This window comes from Schistocerca serialis, chromosome 2 (assembly GCF_023864345.2).
Source record: "Schistocerca serialis cubense isolate TAMUIC-IGC-003099 chromosome 2, iqSchSeri2.2, whole genome shotgun sequence".
NCBI lineage: Eukaryota > Metazoa > Arthropoda > Insecta > Orthoptera > Acrididae > Schistocerca > Schistocerca serialis.
Genome location: NC_064639.1, coordinates 978,887,389 through 978,899,841, shown reverse-complemented (window position 1 = coordinate 978,899,841; position 12,453 = coordinate 978,887,389). Strand labels below are relative to the sequence as shown.

Below are 12,453 nucleotides of genomic sequence, written 5' to 3'. Positions count from 1 at the left end.
GGTCTTCACCATCCTTAGAGATTAAGATATCCACGAATTAAGAACAACGCAGTAACGTGGATAATTGGACACAAACTGACTTACATACTGGTTCAAATGGCTCTGAGCACTATGGGATTTAACTTCTGTGGTCATCAGTCCCCTAGAACTTAGAACTACTTAAACCTAACTAACCTAAGGACATCACACCCATCCATGCCCGAGGCAGGATTCGAACCTGCGACCGTAGCAGTCGCGCGGTTCCGGACTGAGCGCCTTTACCGCAAGACCACCGCGGCCGGCTGACTTACATACTAACGAATCACAATGCTACTTATACGTTCGAAGATAGCTACGCCTATCTCGAATATGAGCATTAAAAATATAATAGGGAAAAAGAAATAAGCAAAAAAGTATAGCACCGCGCTACGAATTATCGCTGACCAGTAGTTTTTACAACATCCCGCTGCGGAGAAGAAGAATTGATCTCGTTTTATTTAAAGACGAAAACTTTAAGTTTATAAGGGAACTTAACGTTACTTTCCTTTCTGTTAAGAAGATATTTCAGTTGCTATCGGACCAGCGTATGATAAAAAAATACAAAAACAGAACGAAGATAAGATTGGACTTAGTAGAACCCGCACAGAGATATTTTAAGCCCTTCAGGCACGAATGAAACGGGAAGATACTGATGAGGATGATATTTGCTTTCTGGGGCGCTCAACTGAGTGGTTATCCGCGCCCGTAAAAATTGCCAATCTTTACTCTGTCCAGTCTCGCCACTTTCCCGAATGATTATGGACTGATGAGGACAACACTAACACCCAGTCCCGTAACTGGATGAGACCCGAATATCTGGTAGAATTTCAAGTACCCTTTGCCACGCACGTCACTATGCTTCACAGAGTAACGAAGTAAAGCACATTCTCTGCGAGATACGCGCGCTATGAGAACCAGTATCAGCTGCGCCAGCTGTTCTGATGACGTCACACGCAACAAGTGTAGAGACCAGCTGCTCACTGCGGAGTCAGGGACTTCAGGCTACCCTCAACACACACACCCACAAGGCGCCGTGGCTTAGTTGGTTAAAGCGCCTGTCTAGTAAACAGGAGATCGAGGGTTCGAATCCCTCCGGTGCCTTAAAATAATTTTTCTTCACGCAAATATGAAATTAATGACTTGTGGTAAGAGACGTTGTTAAGTGCCATCACAGCCCGTCACCGTGTGTTACGTAACAGTATGGTAATTACAGTGCCAATAGTATTCTCTCTTTTTTAATACTCTCCGAATGATATTATCCATCGACTGGAATATTATTTTCCATTATGTTCGAAACATCGCTCTAGAATAAGGACGAAATCGTTAAAAATATTTAACACACGCGCTTGGAACGTTACAGTGTACTGAATCCATTATAATTACAAATGCAGAATCGTATAACGTGTCTGTGACTTTGTGTGTGTGTGTGTGTGTGTGTGTGTGTGTGTGTGTGTGTGTGTGATCATCTACTTATAATGACTGTGTTGTACAATAAATATTATCTACATATGTTGGAACCAATCGCCCCATTTCCAAAGCTCTTCGAGCAACCACTTCTACATAGAAAAAAAATTTAATCAATTACATAAAATAATTCAGATGTTACTTCATTTAACGCTTTGACATTCCTGTAATGTTCTATAGAAATGGCGTCCTGCCTGACTCAGTCACAGCGATTCCCATCACAACGGAATAAACAAGATACCGAAGCAATTCAGAGGTATGCTGCTAACGTTACTGAAACGGCCCAGGAGATTAGATATCAAAGAAGATGATATTTTCTCGAAACGCTATAAAGGAAGTTTAGAGCAATGGTCCTCAACTTTTTTGAACTTAGCACCCGATTGTTGCGTTGGAACTGTACCCTCGTCCACTCATTACACTGTGTGTTAATGCACGAAGATGTAGACTGGGATGTTAAAGGGTTCGTCTTCTCATCCCTAACAACGATCTCGCTATGAATAACAGATGGAGTTACAGTGTCATGGGAGCAGCGCTTCGTTGTTATAGTAGGTGCTAGGCAGCATCAAATGCATGTTGTGTGAAATCCTTCTCATGTTCCACATCTTCAGCGTTTGGTCGGTTTTGCTTTGTTTCCTCTTAACCAATTTGCAACTGGTCGATTCTGCAAGAATTGCATGCTGAGCAGCCTGTTCCCTATATTTCGAAGCTTTCCCGAGCCTTTTTGTATTTATGTGGCCTCTAACCGTCCAGAAATTTAGCCATTTATATTGTTACTAAACATTTTTACAATTACATATTCATTTGTTATGTTTATAGTGAAGTTTCGATAAATCTCACTCTTCCTTAATGACATGTTATCGTTGCAAATAGAGCAAACATATAAACTTTCATATTTTTATCATTTTTTAATTTTTTTCTGATGTAAAATTCTTACTCTGAGGATGTAAATAACTGACAATAGTATTTCACACGTAGTTATGTTTTACGGGTTTCATCATTGGATATAACTAACTGTGCATAAATAAACAGTTATAAAGATGAGTACAGGTGGTTTCTTTTTCTGGTGTGCACCTGTGGAGTCAATAAGTAAAGCAGATGCTGTGACTCTGTGTCTTCACATCTTGGAATTTGGAGATTAATGTCCGTCTCTTGAAACTATCTTGCCATGTGGACATAGATTTTTCGCTGTCGAGCAAGATTCCAGATAGTTATGAGTAGGGGAACAGGCATTTTGACGAGGACCTTACAGGATTGGCCTGCTGACAGGTGTAGTGGAAACAGCTGAGCAGTAGGTGGTTTACATCTTCCCATTCTGATAGGCGATCATCGCAGTATCGAGATACTGACACTTTCATTCCGTAGAGATACACTGCTGGCCATTAAAATTGCTACACCAAGAAGAAATGCAGATAATAAACGGATATTCATGGGACAAATATATTATACTAGAACTGACATGTGATTACATTTTCACGAAGTTTGGGTGCATAGATCCTGAGAAATCGGTACCCAGAACAACCACCTCTGGCCGTAATCACGGCCTTGATGCGCTTGGACATCGAGTCAAACAGAGCTCGGATGGCGTGTACAGGTACAGCTGCCCATGCAGCTTCAGCGCGATACCACAGTTCATCAAGAGTAGTGACTCGCGTATTGTGACGAGCCAGTTACTCGGCCACCATTGACCAGGCGTTTTCAATTGGTGGTAGATCTGGAGAATGTGCTGGCCAGGGCAGCAGTCGACCATTTTTTGTATCCAGAAAGGCCCTTACACGATCTGCAATATGACGTCGTGCATTATCCTGCTGAAATGTAGGGTTTTGCAGGGATCGAATGAAGGGTAGAGCCACGGGTCGTAACACATCTGAAATGTAACCGTCACTGTTCAAAGTGCCGTCAATGCGAACAAGAGGTGACCGAGACGTGTAACCAATGGCATCCAATACCATCACGCTGGGTGATACGCCAGTATGGCGAAGACGAATACACGCTTCCAATGTGCGTTCACCGCGATGTCGTCAAACAAGGATGCGACCATCATGATGCTGTAAACAGAACCTGGATTCATCCGAAAAAATGACGTTTTGCCATTCGTGCACACAGGTTCGGCGTTGAGTACACCATCGCAGGCGCTCCTGTCTGTGATGCAGCGCCGGCCGCGGTGGTCTCGCGGTTCTAGGCGCGCAGTCCGGAACCGTGCGACTGCAACGGTCGCAGGTTCGAATCCTGCCTCGGGCATGGATGTGTGTGATGTCCTTACGTTAGTTAGGTTTAAGTAGTTCTAAGTTCTAGGGGACTGATAACCACAGCAGTTGAGTCCCATAGTGCTCAGAGCCATTTTTTTTTTTTTTTTTTTGTGATGCAGCGTCAAGGGTAACTGCAGCCGTGGTCTCTGAGCTGGTAGTCCATGCTCCTGCAAACGTCGTCGAATTGTTCGTGCAGATGGTTGTTGTCTTGCAAACGTCCCCATCTGTTGACTCAGGAATCGAGACGTGGCTGCACGATCCGTTACAGCCATGCGGATAAGATGCCTGTCATCTAGACTGCTAGTGATACGAGGCCGTTGGGATCCAGCACGGCGTTCCGTATTACCCCCCTGAACCCACTGATTCCATATTCTACTAACAGTCATTGGATCTCGACCAAAGCGTGCAGCAATGTCGCGATACGAGGAACCGCAATCGCGATAGGCTACAATCCGACCTTTATCAAAGTCGGAAACGTGAAGGTACGCATTTCTCCTCCTTACGCGAGGCATCACAACGTTTCACCAGGCAACGCCGGTCAACTGCTGCTTGTGTATGAGAAACCGGTTGGAAACTTTCCTCATGTCAGCACGTTGTAGGTGTCGCCACCGGCGCCAACCTTGTGTGAATGCTCTGAAAAGCTAATCATTTGCATATCACAGCATCTTCTTCCTGTCGGTTAAATTTCGTGTCCGTAGCACGTCATCTCCATGGTGTAGCATTTTTAATGGTCAGTAGTGTATGTAGGATAACACCCGTGTCGATCTTGAATTCTTATTATTGATGTTATAAGTCGTCGTGAAAGCTTTAACTCGGAATACGAGGGCAAGATGAAAAGCAATGCCTCAGAATTTTTTTATGTGACACCTCTTAAAATTTCTAAATAACAAATGTTATTAACATTCTACATCTTTATTCTTAATATTAACATATATTTAACATGGCGGTGTGTCATGTAATTTTGCCAGTGCGTGGGAAACGGCGGGCTGTAATCGCGTTTCGAATTCGAAGGGTTTGTCCATACATGCTGCGCCCTGTCCTTCAGCACGACAATACCAGACCACACACGAGCCCTGCGACATCTTCAACAATCCGACGCCTTGGGTTCACTGTCGTCGGTCATCCACTATACAGTCCCGATTTGGCACCATCAGATTTTCATTTGTTTCCAAAACTTAAAAAACACCTTCGAGGATTTCACTTTGATAGTGATGAAGCGGTGTATGCAGACGTAAGGTTGTGGCTTCGTCAGCAAAGTCAAACATTCTACTGTGACGTTATCAACAAACTGGTCTCTCGTTGGGACAAACGTGTTCGTCGCTAGGGTGACTGTAGTGAGAAATAAATGTGTAGAAATGAAGAGTGCAGATGTAGAATGTTAATAAGGTTTGCCGGCCCCGGTGGCCGAGCGGTTCTAGGCGCTTCAGTCTGGAACCGCGCGACTGCTACGGTCGCAGGTTCGAATCCGGCCTCGGGCATGGATGTGTGTGATGTCCTTAGGTTAGTTTGGTTTAAGTAGTTCTAAGTTCTAGGGGACTGATGACCTCAGATGTTAAGTCCCATAGTGCTTAGAGCCATTTTTGAATAACGTTTGTTGGTACTTACATTATAGGGTTTCAAATGAAAAACGACCTAAATATACCAAATTTTAAAGTTATGGTCATGTATGCCGCCACGCCCCCTTTATTTCTGTTACAAAAACCAGTATTATTTCGAAAAGAACTGTGACCTTTCTGTTTCCAGCAATTATACGTATGATACATTGTATATGTTGGTAACAGTGCAGGTTTCTAGTGTCTGTAAATGATTGTCTTTGCTAGTATTTACTTTTGTTTCGCTGAAGCAGTTTGTTCACGTGTTACTGAATGTTTGTTGCCCAAGTGCTACATATATTTGTGGAAGTACATATCCTTTAGTGTGCAATAAATACGAACTATGCCACGCATCAAGAAATTCAATAAAAGGAAATTCCGTGGTAACCAGTTCACAAACAAAGCAAGCCACACTGTTGAAAGTAACCTGTGTATCAGTTCTTCAGGGAAGAAAGTCCCACATTGCACGCCTCCTGGTGATTCAAATTTTTGTGTTAACAATGACGCTGTTTGTAGTGGATTTGTTGTTGTTGATGTGGGCATCTTATCTTCTTTGATACAGGAAGTGGCGAAATGTAAACAACGTGATGGTGTAGGCTGTCTGGAAATAACTGAACAACAAAGTAGCAGGAAGGGTATAGCGTCAAAACTGGTTGTTCTGTGTAGACCCCGCAACAAATCTACCATGAAAATGGCTTCGAACGTTGTGCATAATTCATATGATGTGAATTTGAAGTTAGTGTATGCAAAGCGTGCAATAGGAAAAGGAAAAAAAGGCTGCTAAAACGATTTGTGGTTTGATGGACCTTCCTCCTCCTCCCAGTAGATTCAGCAAGTACATAAAAATACTTTTAGGTGCCTTGACGGTTGTGTCTAAAGCATCCATGAAACGTGCAGTAGAAGAAACTTTAAATATTAATGGAACCAGGGACATCGGTGTTGCACTTGATGGGACATGGCAACGTCGAGGACATTGTTCCTTGAATGGTGTTCTAAGTGCTACTTCTCTGGAGAATGGAAAAGTTGTTGACGTTGAGTGCTTATCTAAGTACTGCCACACCTGCCATGGTAACACTGAAGGACATATTGAACATCAGTGTTCTAAGAATTATGATGGTTACAGTGGAGGTATGGAGTGTGATGGAGCTCTAAAAATTTTTCAGAGGTCGGTGTACGTTTATAACGTTAAATATACGAAGTACCTAGGCGATGGGGACTCTAAAGCTTTCAATAAAATTAATGAATTCAATGTTTATGGTGATATCTTGGTAACAAAACTGGAGTGTTGTGTACATGCGAAAAAGAGGATGGGTGCTAGATTGAGAAAGCTGCGAAGAGAAATGAAAGGAAAGTTGCTATCTGATGGAATATCTCTGTCTGGCCGAGGTATACTGGCAGAAACTGAAATAGACCTTCTTAAGAGTTATTATGGACTGGTCATTAGACGAACTGCTCCTCTGAACGATGTTACAGCAATGAGAAAAGCTGTATGGGGCACCTACTTTCATAAGTTGTCCACAGATGACCACCCTGTTCACGTACTTTGCCCTAAAGGAGTAGATTCTTGGTGTGGTTACCAAAAATCAAAAGAAAGTGGTCATATATGCCATCATAAACATTCTCTTCCTGAGGCTGTTATGAATGAAATAAAACCAATATTTAGAGACCTGAGTGACCCTGTTTTACTTAGTAAATGTCTTCTTGGGGGCACTCAGAATACAAATGAAAGTTTGAACCATTGCATATGGAAAAGATTACTCTGTTTTTGTAGGACTAAATACAATAAAAGTTGGTGTACTAGATGCAGTGATATCTTTCAATAATGGAGTGATAGGAAGGTTGGAAGTGCTGAGAAATTTAAGCACAAAATGTGGCTGTAATATGGAAGATCAATTGCTTGCGTGTGACAGACAACGGGTGCATGAAGCTGAAAGATTCGCTCTTCAAGTTACCAAAGAAGCAAGAAGTGCTAAAAAGAATGCCAAGAGGAGGCTTGAAGATGAAGAAATGCTACAGGACGAAGACTATGCTTCAGGAATGTTCTGAGGCACAGTTTAATTGGACTCATATCTTCATTCGCAATTTCCCGTAAGTTGTATTTTTCAGAATTCAGGTACCGTACAAATATTTCCTAAAGTTTATAAAGCATTGCTCTAATTTTTTTCTGTAACTTGCAATAGTCCATACTTATGCAGTAGACCTATGCTTTATTACAGAAAGTTTGTCGCTTGCTGCTTCTCCACTTTTCATGCAGTAAAAGTGTTGCATGAGGCATGACGTTATTACTTCTTTAGTACTAGCTGTACTCGCGCCGTCTTTTGCAGAAATAGACCGTCAGAAACAATGCCATGCTTGAAAATTTCCGCATCATGCATGATGTATAAATTTATGATTTCTTTGCTACAAACTCTATTCGCAATAAATTTCGTAGCCAGAGTCTACATATGCCGCTGAATGCGCCTAGGATATTATAACACTGTGCGACATGTAATACAGGAAATAACATCTACATCTACATCCATACTCCGCAAGCCTCCTGACGGTATGTGGCGCAGGGTACCTTGAGTACCCCTATCGGTTCTCCCTTCTATTCCAGTCTCGTATTTTTCGTGGAAAGAAGGATTGTCAGTAAGCCTCTGTGTGGGCTCTAATCTCTCTGATTTTATCCCCATGGTCTCTTCGCGAGATATACGTAGGAGGGAGCAATATACTGCTTGACTCCTCGGTGAAGGTATGTTCTCGAAACTTCAACAAAAGCCCGTACCGAGCTACTGAGCGTCTCTCCTGCAGAGTCATCCACTGGAGTTTATCTATCATCTCCGTAACGCTTTCGCGATTACTTAATGATCCTGTAACGAAGCGCGCTGCTCTCCATTGGATCTTCTCTATCTCTCCTATCAACCCTATCTGGCACGGATCCCACATTGCTGAGAAGTATTCAAGCAGTGGGCGAACAGGCGTGCTGTAACCTACTTCCTTTGTTTTCGGATTGCACTTCTTTATGATTCTTCCAATGAATCTCAGTCTGGCATCTGCTTTACCAACGATCAACTTTATATGTTCATTCCATTTTAAATCACTCCTAATGCGTACTCCAAGATAATTTATGGAATTAATTGCTTCCAGTTGCTAACCTGCTGTATTGTAGCTAAATGATAAGGGATCTTTCTTTCTATGTATTCGCAGCACATTACACTTGTCTACATTGAGATTCAATTGCCATTCCCTGCACCATGCGTCAATTCGCTGCAGATCCTCCTGCATTTCAGTGCAATTTTCCATTGTTACAACCTCTCGATATACCACAGCGTCATCCGCAAAAAGCCTCAGTGAACTTCCGATGTCATCCACAAGGTCATTTATGTATATTGTGAATAGCAACGGTCCTACGACACTCCCCTGCGGCACACCTGAAATCACTCTTACTTCGGAAGACTTCTCTCCATTGAGAATGACATGCTGCGTTTTGTTATCTAGGAACTCTTCAATCCAATCACACAATTGGTCTGATAGTCCATACGCTTTTACTTTGTTCATTAAACGACTGCGGGGAACTGTATCGAACGGCTTGCGGAAGTCAAGAAACAAGGCATTTGCCTGGGAACCCGTGTCTATGGCCCTCTGAGTCTCGTAGACGAATAGCGCGAGCTGGGTTTCACACGATCGTCTTTTTCGAAACCCATGCTGATTCCTACAGAGTAGATTTCTAGTCTCCAGAAAAGTCATTGTACTCGAACGTAACACGTGTTCCAAAATTCTACAACTGATGGACGTTAGAGATATAGGTCTATAGTTCTACACATCTGTTCGACGTCCCTTCTTGAAAACAGGGATGACCTGTGCCCTTTTCCAATCCTTTGGAACGCTACGCTACGGTACACCGCTGCAAGAAGGGAGGCAAGTTCCTTCGCATACTCTGTGTAAAATTGAACTGGTATCTCATCAGGTCCAGCGGCCTTTCCTCATTTGTGTGATTTTAATTGTTTCTCTATCCCTCTCTCGTCTATTTCGACATCTACCATATTGTCATCTGTACGACAATCTAGAGAAGGAACTACAGTGCAGTCTTCCTCTGTGAAATAGCTTTGGAAAAAGACATTTAGTATTTCGGCCTTTAGTCTGTCATCATCTGTGTCAGTACCATTTTGGTCATAGAGTGTCTGGACATTTTGTTTTGATCCACCTACCGCTTTGACATAAGACCAAAATTTCTTAGGATTTTCTGCCAAGTCAGTACATAGAACTTTAGTTTCGAATTCATTGAACGCCTCTCGCATAGCCCTCCTCACACTACATTTCGCTTCGCGTAATTTTTGTTTGTCTGCAAGGCTTTGGCTATGTTTATGTTTGCTGTGAAGTTTCCTTTGCTTCCGCAGCAGTTTTCTAACTCGGTTTTTGTACCACGGTGGCTCTTTTCCATCTCTTACGATCTTGCTTGGCACATACTCATCTAACGCATATTGTACGATGGTTTTGAACTTTGTCCACTGATCCTCAACACTATCTGTACTTGAGACAAAACTTTTGTGTTGAGCCGTCATAAACAATGAAATAGTGAAAAACTGCTGCATCATGCAATGACGTTTAAATTTATTAAATCTTTGATACTAACTCTCTTCGCAACACGTTTTGCAAACAGTATCCACATAAGCCGCTGAATGTACGGGGTGACACAGAATGACGGTAATGTTTGAAATGAGTAGTGGCAGCCATGGGCAGGTGGCAGCACTGCGGGTTCGTGACAGTTACCGAGTAAACAGTCCTCCATTTCAGTAATTATGGAGCAATGGAACGGACAACAGCGTGCGTTAGCCATAAAAATGTTTTATAAAAACAATGATAGTTTGGTAGCGGCGCAGAGGGAGTTTCGACGTTGTTATAATTTAGGACGTCATGACGCCTTTCTGTCGAAACAAGTGATCAAATGTTGGATTAATAATTTTGAAGAGACTGGATCTGCCCTCAAGAATAAACCAACAGGACGACCAAGAAGTGTGCGTTCTTCAGCAAACATTGATGTTGTACGCGCGTCTGTCTTACGGATTCCACAGCGTTCATTCGTAAGAAAGCAGCAGTGGCTGGAATGTCCCGGGAGAGTGTTCGCAGAATTCATCTTGATTTAAAATTTCGTCCGTTCAAACTACAGATGGTGCAACAATTGAAGGGCAACGATAACCGGTTACGATTAGGATTCTGTCAGCAAATGATAACAAAAATAAACAATGACGATGAATTTCTAAACATGTTGTGGATGTCTGATAAGGCACATTTTCATCTCATAGATTATGTGAATACATACAACTACTGTTACTGGCGAAGACAAACCATAATGACGCTCATGAGCGCCCTTTACGCGCTAGCAAAGTGACAGTATGGTGTGGTGTTTCATCACATGGGATTATCGGACCGTATTTTTTCGCAAATAAACAGGGAAACACAATAACTGTCAACGCCGATCGTTACGTGAAAATGTTACGAAATTTACTTACACCTGCATTGCACAACTTTCCAAACGTTCAAGAAGCTTGGTTTCAACAGGACGGAGCGACATCACACATTGGAAGGCAATCAATGGCATATGTGAGAAAATTGCTTGGCAACCGCGTGATCTTACGATTCGGTATCATTCCCTGGCCCCCTAGATCGCCAGATTTATCCGTTTGTGATTTTTTCTTGTAGGGCTACCTCAAGACCAAAGTCTACGCGACTCGACCAAGAACCCTGAATGAGTTAAAACAGAGAATTCGGGATGCAATTCACAGTGTCTCAGCTGAGATGTTGCAGCGGTGAATGAGGAATCTCAACATCAGATTTCACGAAAGTATTCGTACAGGAGGACGGCATCTAAAAGACGTAATTTTTTAAAAAATTATAAATACCATCAATATTGCGTAAAAGTTGTAAAGTTTCAATTACTACGAATGGAACTTCTTTCCTGCATGACTTCTACTTTTATTGGATTGTGGAAATGTTCCCGTTTTTCTGTGTCACCCTGTGTTTACAAAATCATATCGTTGTACAACGCATACACTACTGGCCATTAAAATTGCTACACCAAGAAGAAATGAAGATGATAAACGGGTATTCATAGGACAAATATATTATACTAGAACTGACATGTGATTACATTTTCACGCAATTTGGGTGCATAGATCCTGAGAAATTAGTACCCAGAACAACCACCTCTGGCCGTAATAACGGCCTTGATACGCCTGGGCATTGAGTCAAACAGAGCTTGGATGGCGTGTACAGGTACAGCTGCCCATGCAGCTTCAACACGATACCACAGTTCATCAAGAGTAGTGACTGGCGTATTGTGAGGAGCCAGTTGCTCGGCCACCATTGACCGGAGGTTTTCAGTTGGTGAGAGATCTGGAGAATGTGCTGGCCAGGGCAGCAGTCGAACATTTTCTGTATCCAGAAAGGCCCGTACAGGACCTGCAACATGCGGTCGTGCATTATCCTGCTGAAATGTAGGGTTGCGCAGGGATCGAATGAAGAGTAGAGCCACGGGTCGTAACACATCTGAGATGTAACGTCCACTGTTCAAAGTGCCGTCAATGCGAACAAGACATGACCGAGACGTGTAATCAATGGCACCCCATACCACCACGCCGGGTGATACGCTTCCAATGTGCGTTCACTGCGATGTCGCCAAACACGGATGCGACCATCATGATGCTGTAAACCGGACCTGGATTCATCCGAAAAAATGACGTTTTGCCATTCTTCGTCGTTGAGTACACCATCGCAGGCGCTCCCGTCTGTGATGCAGCGTCAAGGGTAACCGCAGCGATGGTCTCCGAGCTGATAGTCCATGCTGCTACAAACGTCGTCGAACTGTTCCTGCTGTTCGTGGAGATGGTTGTTGTCTTGCAAACGTCCCCATCTGTTGACACAGGGATCGAGACGTGGCCCCACGATCCGTTACAGCCATGCGGATAAGGTGCCTGTCATCTCGACTGCTAGAGATACGAAGCCGTTGGGATCCAGCACGGCGTTCCGTATTTCCCTCCTGAACCCATCGATTCCATATTCTGCTAATAGTCATTGGATCTCGACCAATGCGAGCAGCAATGTCGCGATACGATAAACCGCAATCGCGATAGGCTACAATTCGACCTTTATCAAAG

General features: G+C 43.1%; 1 non-coding gene across 1 annotated transcript; it reads left to right on the top strand.

The window, feature by feature from the left end:
• Positions 1–1,045: 1,045 nt before the first annotated feature.
• Positions 1,046–1,119, top strand: Trnat-agu (transfer RNA threonine (anticodon AGU)). The gene has a single exon. It is a non-coding gene; the product is annotated as a tRNA-Thr (tRNA).
• Positions 1,120–12,453: the final 11,334 nt, after the last annotated feature.